At 50.4% G+C, this 12,583-nt stretch overlaps 1 long non-coding RNA gene across 1 annotated transcript in view; it reads left to right on the forward strand.

The window, feature by feature from the left end:
• The first annotated feature begins 2,297 nt into the window (after positions 1–2,297).
• LOC139050634 (uncharacterized) overlaps positions 2,298–12,583 on the forward strand; it is a 36,267-nt gene continuing 25,981 nt past the window's right edge. The window contains exon 1 of the long non-coding RNA XR_011508987.1: positions 2,298–2,441. This is a non-coding gene — a long non-coding RNA (uncharacterized lncRNA). The remainder of the gene's footprint in view (positions 2,442–12,583) is intronic.

Consider the following 12,583-nt stretch of genomic DNA (forward strand, 5'->3'; position numbering starts at 1 on the left):
CTCAGCACCATTCCCGAAACCCCTAATATCAGCGCTTATGCATTCCACTAACTCTTTATTCTTCTCTGTGCAATTTATTCCGGTCCACAAATACGTAACTCCAAGCCAAGTTTCTTTCCCACTCATTGTACCTGATAACCAAAGATGCTCTTGACATTGTGAATTTACTCTTTTCCATTTGGCTCCCTGATGGATGAGCATTCCGACTCCCCCTCCCTTTCTTTCCGACTTAGTTCTGTTGCACCCTTCCCATACATAATTCTCAATAACTGGCGGCTCTTCTGAGTCTCTAAGGTGCGTTTCTGTAACCGCATACACCCCTATTTGTTCTCTATGTAACTGCTCCTCAATCTCTGCCCACTTTTCCTTTCTTCTGCCGCCCTGCATGTTTATGTAGCCAATTGCATGGCGAGCTCTTGTTCTTGCTTTCCTCCTTTTTCTGTTATCGACGGCGATGCTCTTCTGCTGTTCCCCTAGGGGATCTTCTTTATTACTACCTACTCTGACCTCCTGAGCGCCCGCGGGCCCCCTAAAAAAGCAACAGCGCGACCCCCAAGTCGCCAGCCCACTTCTCGTGCTAGCCTGTAATTGAAGTGGATCCCATCTCGTTTAAAACCACCACAACTTCTCACTTCCCTGTTTACTTCGACAACCTCGAAGCCTTTCTCTCGGCTCATTTTCCATATTGCCTCATTGGCAGCCATTACGGCTCTTTGTACGTGACTGTCACGCACAGGCACCTCCGGCACCGTGCACACCACGATCTGCACCTGAGGGGATAGCTCGCGCAAGTCGTCCACCCCCTTCGCCAAGCGCTGGGCTAGTCCTGGCCCTTTCCTGTTCAGGACGTCATTTAGCCCACCTGCTACTACGACAAGGTTGCGCACGTGGGCATTTTCCGTGAGCTTTTCTTTTGCTCGCTCCATGACAGAACCCAGTGTCTGCCCTGGAAATGTCCCTACCGCCACTCTTTTGTCGCCTTTCACCCTCTCCACAATTGCTTTTGAGCACCCAGCCATGTTTGAGTCGCCAGCGATAATCACCCTTTCACTCTCTCCTACCTGTCCCTGCTTCCCGGCTTCCTGTGGCTGCAGCGTCGCCTCACTCGGGGCGTGTTGCGCTGCTTCGCTATAGCTACGCCGATTCACCGGCGGCGAGCTGGCGACCGCTTGCTTTGGCTCCCTGCCTCCCACTTCGCCCTCGCTTTGGTGTCCTGACCCGACATTATCCGCTGCCCGAGTCTCAAGAGCGTCGAGCCGCCTTTGCAGTTCGGCGCTCCTTTCTTTCGCCTCCCCAAGCTCGGCCACAGTCCTCACCAACTGCGCGGCCTGGGCCGCCTCCACCTTGACGAAATTTTCAACCTTCGCCTGCAGTGCTACCCGCTTCTCCTGCTCCTCCCTCAGGTTTGCCTTAAGCTCTTCAAACTTAGCCGCCCAATTCCCTTCCAGTTTTTGGACGGCTTCCTTGACGCCCTCGCACGACCTGCACGTGAAGCTAGACCCCACTGCTTCTTCTAAATCCTGGAATTCAGTCTCGTCGAGGAAGCACCAGCGCAGGCACTCGTCGCACTGCACTTGCTCCCCGTCCCCCGCGGCCTTCACGTTTTTCGATTTCATCGCTTGCTCGGGTCCCTAGGCCCAACGAGCACGTTCGCTGAATCACTCACGCAAACCCGACCTCGACCGCTATCCCAAACAAAAACAAAGAATTATCACTCCCTACTCCATGTAAAAATCCGAAGAGCTAGCTGAAAGAACTACCCCCTAGGCCTAACGGGGGAGCCGCCAGACCTAACAAAGCCGGTACGTTTCCTACTCCTACCAAAAATTCAAAATTTGCGCCCCTACTCCATGCAAAAGAAAACACTTCAAAACACTAGCTAATAAAGATAAAAGAGCACTTAGCTACGAGCGAAGTCGCTGAAGCCTCGTCCACAGGAGCGTCCGCGAGCCACGACCAACCACCACGGCAGACAGCCTCAGAAAAAGCTCTTCTATTTGATTGAGGTGGCTGAGGCAATTGGCGCCATCTATGAGGAGGGCGAAGCCGAAAATCCGTTTCCCTTCCATGGCCTCGTAGATCGCCGCCCACACGCGCGCCGATCCAGGAGGCCGAGCTCTTCCCCCCAACCCCTCTCCCCTCGCCCTCCTTCGTAACTCCCTCTTAACTCCCTCGCCTTCGACTGTCTCCGCGTGCGCGCCTTGCGGCCCCGCCGGCCCGGCGCCGTGTTTCGTTATCTGTTGTTATCGGGAAGCGTGCGCTACTGCGCGTTGACTGGCGTAGGTAGTTTCGCCAGTTTCGTGGTACTCGGTAGCTGTGTGCTTGTGCTACGCGATGTTTCACCCGTTTCGCGGCTCGTACCACTCGTGCATCGTGCAGTGGTGCACGAATATCTCAACAACAAGCCCTGCAAGGTTGTTCCGGGCGCCTAAAGACAACAGGTGAGAGCGCAGACCCAAGTACATCAGAAGGCGCATGTACACGAACACAGCCCTGTCCAGGCGTGCTCAGTGTGCCTCCGGACGTCGTTGCGCCTCACTCTAAGAACAGTTTACACCCTTTGGCTTGCCCCTTCTGCCACACAAAAATAATCGTCAGCTGCCTTGATGCGTTTCCTTTCTTTATCGCTGCGAGCCCGGAACTTTCCAGTAACGAACGGCACGCGCGTTATCAGCATAGAACAGTTTACACCCTTTGGAGTGCCTCTTCTGATAACGCGCGTGCCGTTCGTCACTGGAAAGTTCCGGGCTTGCAGCGATAAAGGAAACGCATCAAGGCAGATGACGGTTATTTTTGTGTGGCAGAAGGGGCAAGCCAAAGGGTGTAAACTGTTCTTAGAGTGCTTGATTGAGCTACACTTCCCTCTTGCCGGTAGAGAAAGCTGACAAATAGACGTTCCTCCTCATTGTCGCCTGGTATATGACTTGTGTTTTTCTGTGCGAAGTCTCATCCTGCAACTTCAGTAACTTGCCCAGCTTTCCATTCCGCCCTCAGTGCTTTTTCTGTGTGTCACGTTCTACAAACGTACTAACAGCTGAAAAGTTACTGTTAGTGTTTGTGTACTATCTCAGTAACCCCCGATAGGAAAACCGCGCGAACAACCTTCATGTGTAGGCATGATACGCTTTCTTTTTTCTTCTGGAAAGCATGAGCATTGCAAGTGTCCTACACGGAGATATTTGCAATTCGTGTTTATTATATATAAGAGTGCTCGGTAGGTACGACTTACCGCCGTATTCAGAAACGCATCTTGACTTGAAGCCCATGCTTGACTTGATATAAATGACGCCTGTTGCGAACGCGCCCAAGATGCTCATCGCGTTTCTTACGGTGCGTTCGCGACAGGCGTCAATAAAATCAAGTCAAGCACGGGCTTCAAGTCAAGGTGCGTTTCTGAATACGGGGGTTAGTGCCTTAAGTGACGCAATTTTACTGCTAAGCATTGCATTCGGGGCGAAAGAGAAGTCGTGTTGTGGGCTCATTTTACCTGGTCTTTGATTGAGGAATAGGCCTTTCTGCGAATGTTTTCTATGTGCTGCTGCAAAAGCCGACTACCTTCTGTTCCCCCTTGCCACCGCTACTCAAGTTGTGGCCAAGTGCAAAATAATGTGATAATGTGTCTTTCAATTTTTATTACAATGTTATTTTTGTTCTGCCATGTCTTTTTCATTTTGTTCAGTAGCAATGTCACACGTTTCATATAGTTTGGTGCAAGTTTATAAGTAAGCTCTTTTTTGGTATGGCTATCAATCAAACAGTGTTAGCTTTTTATTCTATTTTTAGGTATCTTGCGTGTCACTGTTTTTGCCATTACCAGTCAGTTTTCCATTTCTATAGTTGTCATGACTATGTCATACACGTCGTCCAGTTTTGTGCAATATCTTAGTGCACGCAAAAAGTCGCAAGATCTCTGGAGTTCAAGTGCCTTCAATTGCCGATTACATAAACTGGACTCCACGCTATATGTATACGGCTACAACTGCCATCTAGCCTTTCCCGCGGCGAAGCAACCTTGCTGTACCGCTTGAAGCTGGGAGTAGCGTTCACGAACTCATACTCCTATGGTTTGGGAATGGCCGAGACCCCGATGTGCGATTCCTGTGGGTGCGAGGAGACCATCGAGCACCTATTGTATACCTGCTCCCACTACGATGTACAACGCCTCTCTTTGCGGGAAACTTTACACCGACTGGACTTAAGACCGTTCACCGAGTCAAAGATACTCGGACCGTGGCCACACCCGTCACTGGCACGAAAAGCGAACCGTGCATTAGTGCAATACATGAAGTGCACCGGCTTAAGATACCGTTTATGGTGTCCCTGTGCATAGTGTCCCGCCCACACGCACTCAGTGCTCACTTTCTCCCCTTTACCTTTTTCTATTCCCCTTTCCCCCACCCCCAGTGCAGGGTAGCTAAAAGCTCTCTCTCTGGCTCCCTTGTCACTACTGCGCATGCACCACTAGTAGCACCGAGCCACAGGTGTTTCGCCGCTGCGGCTTTCCGCCGCCGTTTGGTATGACGTCACACCACGTTCCTCGTCGTTGCGCTCGCCTCCGCTCGCTTCGCCAGCTGCGTCGCATGCCTGATAACATGTCGGAGGCTTGAAAAGGAGAGCTCGCGTGCGCCGCAACCACAGTTGAGGCGGCAGTATGGACGGCGACAATTCTGATAAGCGGGAGGAGGCCTGGAATCGACATCGGAACGGGATGAAGAGGAAACGAATCGTCCAGGAAACAGACGAACAGCGCGCCGAACGACTGGCTAAACACCGCAACATAGCTAGACAACCAGTCCAGACTAACTTGGACTTGCAATCAAGATTAACCAAGGCTAGCCATGCTGTGCCTTAGCTTTCGCTACGTATATCCTGGCATAGCCATGTTAAGCCACTGCCAGTTTTTTTTCTTATTCGTCCCTGTCGCGCGGGTGAGATTGATCCGCGATCGTGGGCTTCCCTCGCAAGCTTTCGTGCTTTTACTCGCACATACAGCGTATGGCGCGCGGCGACAATGCTATCGCGTTTAAACTCTATACGGAACATGACGGCGAGGCCGAGGTTAGAAATGTGCTTGGAGTGGCCATATAATTAGTTTTAGCCGAGCGTTTGCTCACGCTCCGCTCCGCACACATTTCACGCGCACCGGTGGCTGCACCGAATGCATCGATTTCGCTTATCTAACAAGCCCGTCTCCCAGAGTGACCAGTGACGTGCTCTCAGCTTGGCTGTACAAAACGATGAGGAAAGCAACTATTCGCACCCTGGCACTCTGCTAAGTCGGGTCCCTATACATAGTATGTATGTACGTACGTCATTCAATACATTCAGCAGGTTGCCATTATCTCTCAAGAGAAAAGTGTATAATAGCTGTGTCTTACCAGTACTCACCTACGGGGCAGAAACTTGGAGGCTTACGAAAAGGGTTCTACTCAAATTGAGGACGACGCAACGAGCTATGGAAAGAAGAATGATAGGTGTAACGTTGAGAGATAAGAAAAGAGCAGATTTGGTGAGGGAACAAACGCGAGTTGATGACATCTTAGTTGAAAACAAGAAAAAGAAATGGGCATGAGCAGGACATGTAATGAGGAGGGCAGATAACCGATGGTCATTAAGGGTTACGGACTGCATTCCAAGGGAAGGGAAGCGTAGCAGGGGGCGGCAGAAAGTCAGGTGGGCGGATGAGATTAAGAAGTTTGCAGGGACGGCATGGCCACAATAAGTACATGACCAGGGTTGTTGGAGAAATATGGGAGAGGCCTTTGCCCTGCAGTGGGCGTAACCAGGCTGATGATGATGATGATGACGTCATTCAAGGATACTGCGCGATTTCCGGTTTACGGCGGCGCCATGTTGGGGAACCGATAGGCCTATGCGCGGCATGTTTATAAGGTTCCCCAATATGGCGGAAGGTAGCGTAAGCAGACGACAGCAGCGGATGTGACGTCACGTGCATACTATGTATAGCGGAACGTGGGCAGCGTTCTGTGTTCCGCTGCCGTAATGCGCGCGTTGTGCGCACGCGCATTAGTGTTTCCGGTCCCGTTCTGCTGAGCGGCTCTGTGCACATTGTCACGATACGCCGGTCTGAGTGGAGCGGACCGAGAGTGCTCTGCTAAAACTGTCTATTGCTATCGCAATAATAACCGCCCCACCACAGCATCGAAACGTGCAGGCGCTCCAAAGCTCGTGCCTGCGCGTGGGTCTGAAAGAGTTATTGGAGAGTTTTAGATTTGGGAAGGCAAGCATAGGAGCCCGCTAGCCCTTGGGGCCACGATACTGCGCACGTGCAAACAAGTCTGCGAGTGCGCAGTATATATATATATATATATATATATATATATATATATATATATATATATATATATATATATATATATATATATATATATATATATATATATATATATATATATAACCATACCTATCTATATAACAGGTGACCAACTTCCCACACTGCACGCGCATATACTCTTCCTCACTTTCACACCCCTCATGCAAGCGCATTAAAAAGGAACCCGAAGCTCCTCCTTGATAAAGGAATTATGCTCTTGAAGGCGTATATTTATTGCAGTGAAAATATCTTGGGAGAGTCGAATTGCTTTTCCCTGTTATGATGAGCCCGCTGAAACTAACAGTTTCAACGTCCGTTAATGAATTTTTTTTATTATTATCGACGGATTACCCCTTATCATCCGTCCCCCTGTGGTCGCCACCACTGACAGCATGTCTCTGAAGAAAACGTCTTTTCCTATCAAAACGGCTATTAATAAATATTGCCTGAAGTCTTCGTATAAACACCCGGTATATACATGCACCGCGAGACTTATAGCCTCTACCTATGCCGTGTGACCACCTTTGCGCACTTAAGACACATACACTTTTCCCTACTTTGACACTCCTAGTGCTCATGCATTAAGAGAGGCACAGAAAGCTTCGCTTCAATGATGGAAATGTGCTGCTGAAGGCGAATATTTCTTGCAGTGAAAGTTTTCCGGTAGCGTTTGCTTTTTTACAGTGTAATTTCATAGATAATGGAACCGTTGCCATCGTCTCCTCTCTATAGGGATAGCGCAAGCGGGGCTACACGTAATCACGTTCGTTATGCGAGTGTTGTCCGGTGTTTGAGCTCTTCGGCGAAACAGCAGCAGCATTGCTCAGAAGCCACGGTCAGCAAACTCCGGGAGGATTTGCCAATCGAAAGGTTCGATTCTGAAAAGAATACTCTGCCCAAATGATATTTGTAAATTGGTGAGCGCTTCAAAGTGGCAGTATCTGTAAACATCTGGTAGTGAAGACTTCTGCAGAGACGCTGTTCCTCAACGCTTCCGATGAGGTCACTGTGCATGTTCATTCAGAAGAACAACGAACTCTTAAGACCTGCACATACCGACGAGTGCGGTGACATGCAGTAAGTGAAATGCAAGAACAGCATAGGCTTCTTGTTCTTCTGCTTAGGAGCGTTATTCTTCTGGTGACATTTCTGGCCACCTCCTTTACTTGCTATGGACGCCTTATGACGTCGGTACAAGGTCTTCGACTTTCATGCTCGACGGAGCACGTAAATTCAGTTAAGGGTGAACTTCAAACGACTGGACTGATTGTTTCGCTGGAATGTTAAAGTGTTCTACACTGGGAACCTGCGTTTGCGCTAACCTGTAGCTCGAGGATATTGTCATTTTTAAAGGACACTGAGAGTCAGGCCACGGGTAGGCTGGGTAAATTTGCTTGTGAACTCATCAACAATTTTAAATAACCAGTAATCGGGGTACCGAAACCGAAACGGGTAGCTGATTTGTGTGACGTCTGCGATGAGTCGACGGTGTGAGATTCTGTAATACCTTAATGTAAACACGCAGGACTCGTGATAAACGCGCAGCACGCGTGCATGGTGCTAACGCCTAAAGAGCGAAGCTGACGATGTATTCTTCCGACACGGGGAGCTTTCCCACCTCTTCCGAAGTAGACAGCGGTGATTTGCGCGTAGATTTCAGCGACCATATGAGTGCTCAAGAATCGCCGTTTGCGTTTGACTCGCCGCCTCCACGCGAGGCAGCTGATGAGCCCCAACCTCAACGCATAGTTCTGCGGCAAGACGAAGAGAAGCACCGGTCATCACGTCTGTCAAAACGATCATTGTTAGCCGTCGTCTCGTAGATAAATGAGCCAGCTTTGTCGATTCTGGGCGAAGTGGCGGTGTAGCTTCCTGACGTCACAAACACAGGGTGGCCATTGAAGAGTCACACATTCGTGGTCATGAGTCGGGGAACGCGCAATACATATTTAAAACTAATTTTCACGAAGACTAAATGACCTGCAGTCAAATAGTTTGGCGCAGCTAATCAGAATGCAAGAGGAAACCTGTATATTAAAAATTTCATTAGGCTCAGTGGGCATCTAAGAAATCACCGCAGTTGCCCTTTTAACAAGTCGTCGGGGCAGTGGATGACGTAATGGTCGTTAAAAATCTTAACAGTGGTCAGGGCCTCGACGAGGTGAGGTGAACTTCTCCATTTCATTAAGGGGACGACGGAAAAGAAACTACAAATATATTTACAGGTTAATTAATGACGAGTGAAAGACGAGAGTGATGGGAGAATATAGAGAATTTTTACGGTGAGGTACGCCTGTGTTGCTTGGAGGTCCGCGGAAAGTCCCTAGATCCGCAGGTGGGGAACAAACTATATGGCTCTTGCAGATGCAAACAGGGTCCATGCCTTGGTTTCGTGGCGCAAAGTCGTGTCTGTAGTAGGGTCATCCGCGCCTTGGTGACACAAGAAGCCGTCACCATTCCCTCGCCGGTCACCACAAAGACATAGCTTTCTGTCCTGGCAGGACAGACGCTCTTTCCTACGGCGCCTCAAAGCGCATATCCTCCGGGCGTGCGAGGAGGACATCGAGGCACCCTAGACTTTTCGTTGCACGTGATCGCGAATCCTTTGTTTTCCTCGGGATGGGCGAGGACGAAAGATACAAACAATCTGTTTAAATTGTGTCTGACAACTAAGTAGAAGAAGAAGAAACTTTATTAATGTATGGTACGGCAGATTTTGTTGTGGTGGCTTCAGGTGGCAGCTCGAAGTCCTTGGACTCGGGGGCACCTTTAGCTTGCCAGACGGTCCAGAGATGGCCCAGAGTCAGACCAGCTCTGGGCCATCTGGCAAGCTAAAGATGCCCCCGAGCGACGCCCAAGCTAAAGCCCCCAAGCTAAAGATGCCCCCGGCTGCGACCCCGCCCCGGCTCCCGCGGCCGGGCGGCGTCGGGAAGAAGCGAGCTCGAGGCTTCCCACACTCTGGCAACGGCCGCGATGATGGACGCATCGTGAATGGAGGTGATTTCCTTACCGTGGTTGCCGGCACATTCCCAGAGCCCCTGTCGCAGCGTTGCTCTCTGTCCGCAAGCTTTACAGGCATCTGTTGGATATAAACCCAGGTAACAGTGATGTAAGATGGCGGGGCTAGGGTAGGTGTGTGTCTGGAGCAAGCGTAAAGTTATGGCCTCATTCCTGTTTAATTTATCGTGTGGTGACGGGAATGTGTGTCTTTCGAGTCTGCAGTGTTGGGTGAGTTCTCTGAACGTGGTGAGGTCATCGCCCCACGCCAGTTGTGATTCTTGTTGCTGCATTTCTGTTGTAGTGTCCTGACACAGGAGATCCATTGCCCCGCTCTCGGGGGCGGAGGCGGCGGCCACATAATCTGCGGTGGCTCGGCGTGGAAGACCTCGAGCCGTGGCGTGGGCAGCCTCGTTGCCCGCGAGCGGAACATCGGTGTGTGCCGGGGTTCAGAGGAGGAAGACCGTAGAATTTTGGGTTTGCGAGGGCGATTACGAGTCACCGCCGTCATAAATTTGGAGTATGCGGGCCGCTTCCCGCGATACGCGATCGCACGCGAAGCCGCGGAGTGCCGTCTGCGAGTCGCTGACCGCGATCCCAGCGTTCGGCACCGCGGCCAGTGCTATAGGGCTATCGCGGCTTCTTCGGCCGCCTCCGTGTGTCCCGTGGTCACCGTGGCGCTCGCGAGGCACTTACCCGTGTGGTCTACAACAGCAACCTTGTCCCTCCTCCATATCGCGCAGCGTCTACGTACACCGCTTCGTTGCTTTTGCCAAACTTCTTCTGAAGGACTCTTGCTTGTTTGTTGCATCTCCCGGCTTGGCGCGTGGGGTGCATGTTTTTGGGAAGCGGCGAGGCGGTCGCGGACCGAGGCCGGAACCACCGTCTTTTCTCCATGCTGAGTGTGGTAAGTGATGCCGAGTATCTCGAGGATGCGTCGACCTGTCTTTGAATTAATGATCGTTCGTATTGCGCAACATCGTCTGCCTCGAATTACTCGTCAAGTGAGTTGTGAAGTCCAAGCTCTAGAAACTTGTCGGTGCTCGCGTTGAGTAGAACGCCAACCGCCCTCTTGAGAACCTTTCGTATTATGCATTCGATTTTTTTCGGACCCTATCTATTTCAGGTAGGGGGCAACATACGTTATGCGGCTTATCGCGTACGCCTGCACGAGACGGATCGCGCACTTTTTATGCATGTTTTCTTTTTTGTTTCAAACGAAGGGAGGTCAAAGACCGCATTAATAAAGAATTACTAACATGAGTCATACGTCTGCTTGAACTATGCTGATAGAAGGACACTCACTGGTGGAAAAATTCTAAAAGTTCAACAGTTAACCTTTGCTCGAAAGGTCATATTAGTGCTTTGGCTAGAACCTTGCCATCTGGGTGATCGTCTCAAAGGCTGCGTGGAAAATCCAGAATTGAAGCGGACTTGATTTCAGTATTTGAGTAGGCTCTGTTGTACACCGTCGCGCAGGCGTGCAAGGAGACTTCCGTTTGTAATGAATTTTGCTGCGCTGTTCGCTCAAGGCGTGCCCCTCGCATTTACAAGGTAGCTGGCACGCCATGTGGCCCACGCTCGCGCGGCACTATTAAAAAAAATTACGAAGGTGCACACATTCAATAAAATTGTCACTTTCGCAGTTATCATCAATTCTTGTGCTTTTATCGTCTATTTCGATAATCCTTATGTGATGTCTAGTTAGCAGATGCTCACAACTTCAACTCAGGCTGGCCTCTCCAGCTTTCTATCGTAATGAAATATATATCCTAGCGGAATACGTCAATTTCAGCGGAATGAATCTGTGAAAAAAGGACGAAAGAGGATGTTCAGAAAAATTTGCGGATACCATGCGCTGTGGAAACAGCGTTTAAGCGAAGATTTCGATAGTGCTTGCGAACGGTGTTATTGTCTGGCGACCATTTGCCAGTAAGCGCGAACGAGCAATCTTGAAACGTTTCACGGGAAAAAAAACACACACCTCGTTTGTGACGCTTGAACATGGGCATCCCACCGCTTAATGACGAAGGAATGACAACGAAGTAACGAGGGCAATGGAATCCCGACGATGTTTTGACAACGCGTGAAGGAGACGTGATGGCAGTGGGATAACGGCACCACCGGATCGACCTCAACACAATCCTGAAGATGGACTGAATAGGACGCCGTGACGAGGATATCGCGACGACGACGAAATGCACGACGCCGGAACGATGACGACTGTGTCGCGACGACGGCGCGATGGTGACAACGTGTCGACAATAGGACGTCGAAGCTGGAATCACGACGGCGAAGTGGCCGCGGCGACATCGAGAGGACGTATATGACTACGATTGCACGACAGCGAGTGTGTAACGACGACGGAACGATGGCTGCGTGATTGCAACGGCGGGACGACGGCGGAACGATGATAACAGCGCGAGCTGCGTGCTGGCGACGAGATATGACACGCCGTGACGACAATAGAGTGAACGCTGTGGCACGATGACGACGCCGTGACAATAAAGGAACGATACCAATGAAATGAATGCAGTGAACTGACGACGACGGAATGAAACTGACAAGAAAAAAATGGCCAGGCTTAGCTTGGTTAAGCCAAGAATGCGTTGCATATTGCGCGAGTTGGGGCCCAGCTTTTCCTCCGGCTGTCGTGACGTCATGTCACGTGGTTGCGCTAAAGGTCAATGGTGGCTGCCCGGCCGCGCCCAAGGGCTGAACTGAGTGATTGCATTATGGAACGCATAAAAATAGAAGCAACTTAATAACAAATATAGCAAACTTAAAAGAGAATAGACCCACATATGAGACGCGCAGCAATGAACAATGGCTCATACCCTCAATGGTGGCTGCCCGGCCGCGTCCAAGGGCTGAACATAGTGATTGCAATATGCAACGCATAAAAATGACGGTCACGGCTTGTTTGTGTTGGAACTGCTCAGCAGTTTGCGCAAAATCCGGTGGTTGTTTGTTATGGTACGGTACCAGTCAGTCCTGCAAGACAGCACCCTCGTACATTCATCTCCAAATTTAGGCACCGAAATACCGACCGACCCAGCAGCGGACAGCAGCCACGCAAAACACGGGAGGGTAGGAAAAGAATGCGTCGCTTAAAGCCGAAGCAGTAAAGCCGGGCACGGATTCCGGCATAATACCATTTTTGGCAAATTTGGCCTTCCGATTCAGTGCGAATACATAAAGGATTCCACTCGAATGGTACTATAAGATATGATGATATTGTAAACAAACAAA

This window comes from Dermacentor albipictus, chromosome 10, assembly GCF_038994185.2.
Source record: "Dermacentor albipictus isolate Rhodes 1998 colony chromosome 10, USDA_Dalb.pri_finalv2, whole genome shotgun sequence".
Taxonomy (NCBI): domain Eukaryota; kingdom Metazoa; phylum Arthropoda; class Arachnida; order Ixodida; family Ixodidae; genus Dermacentor; species Dermacentor albipictus.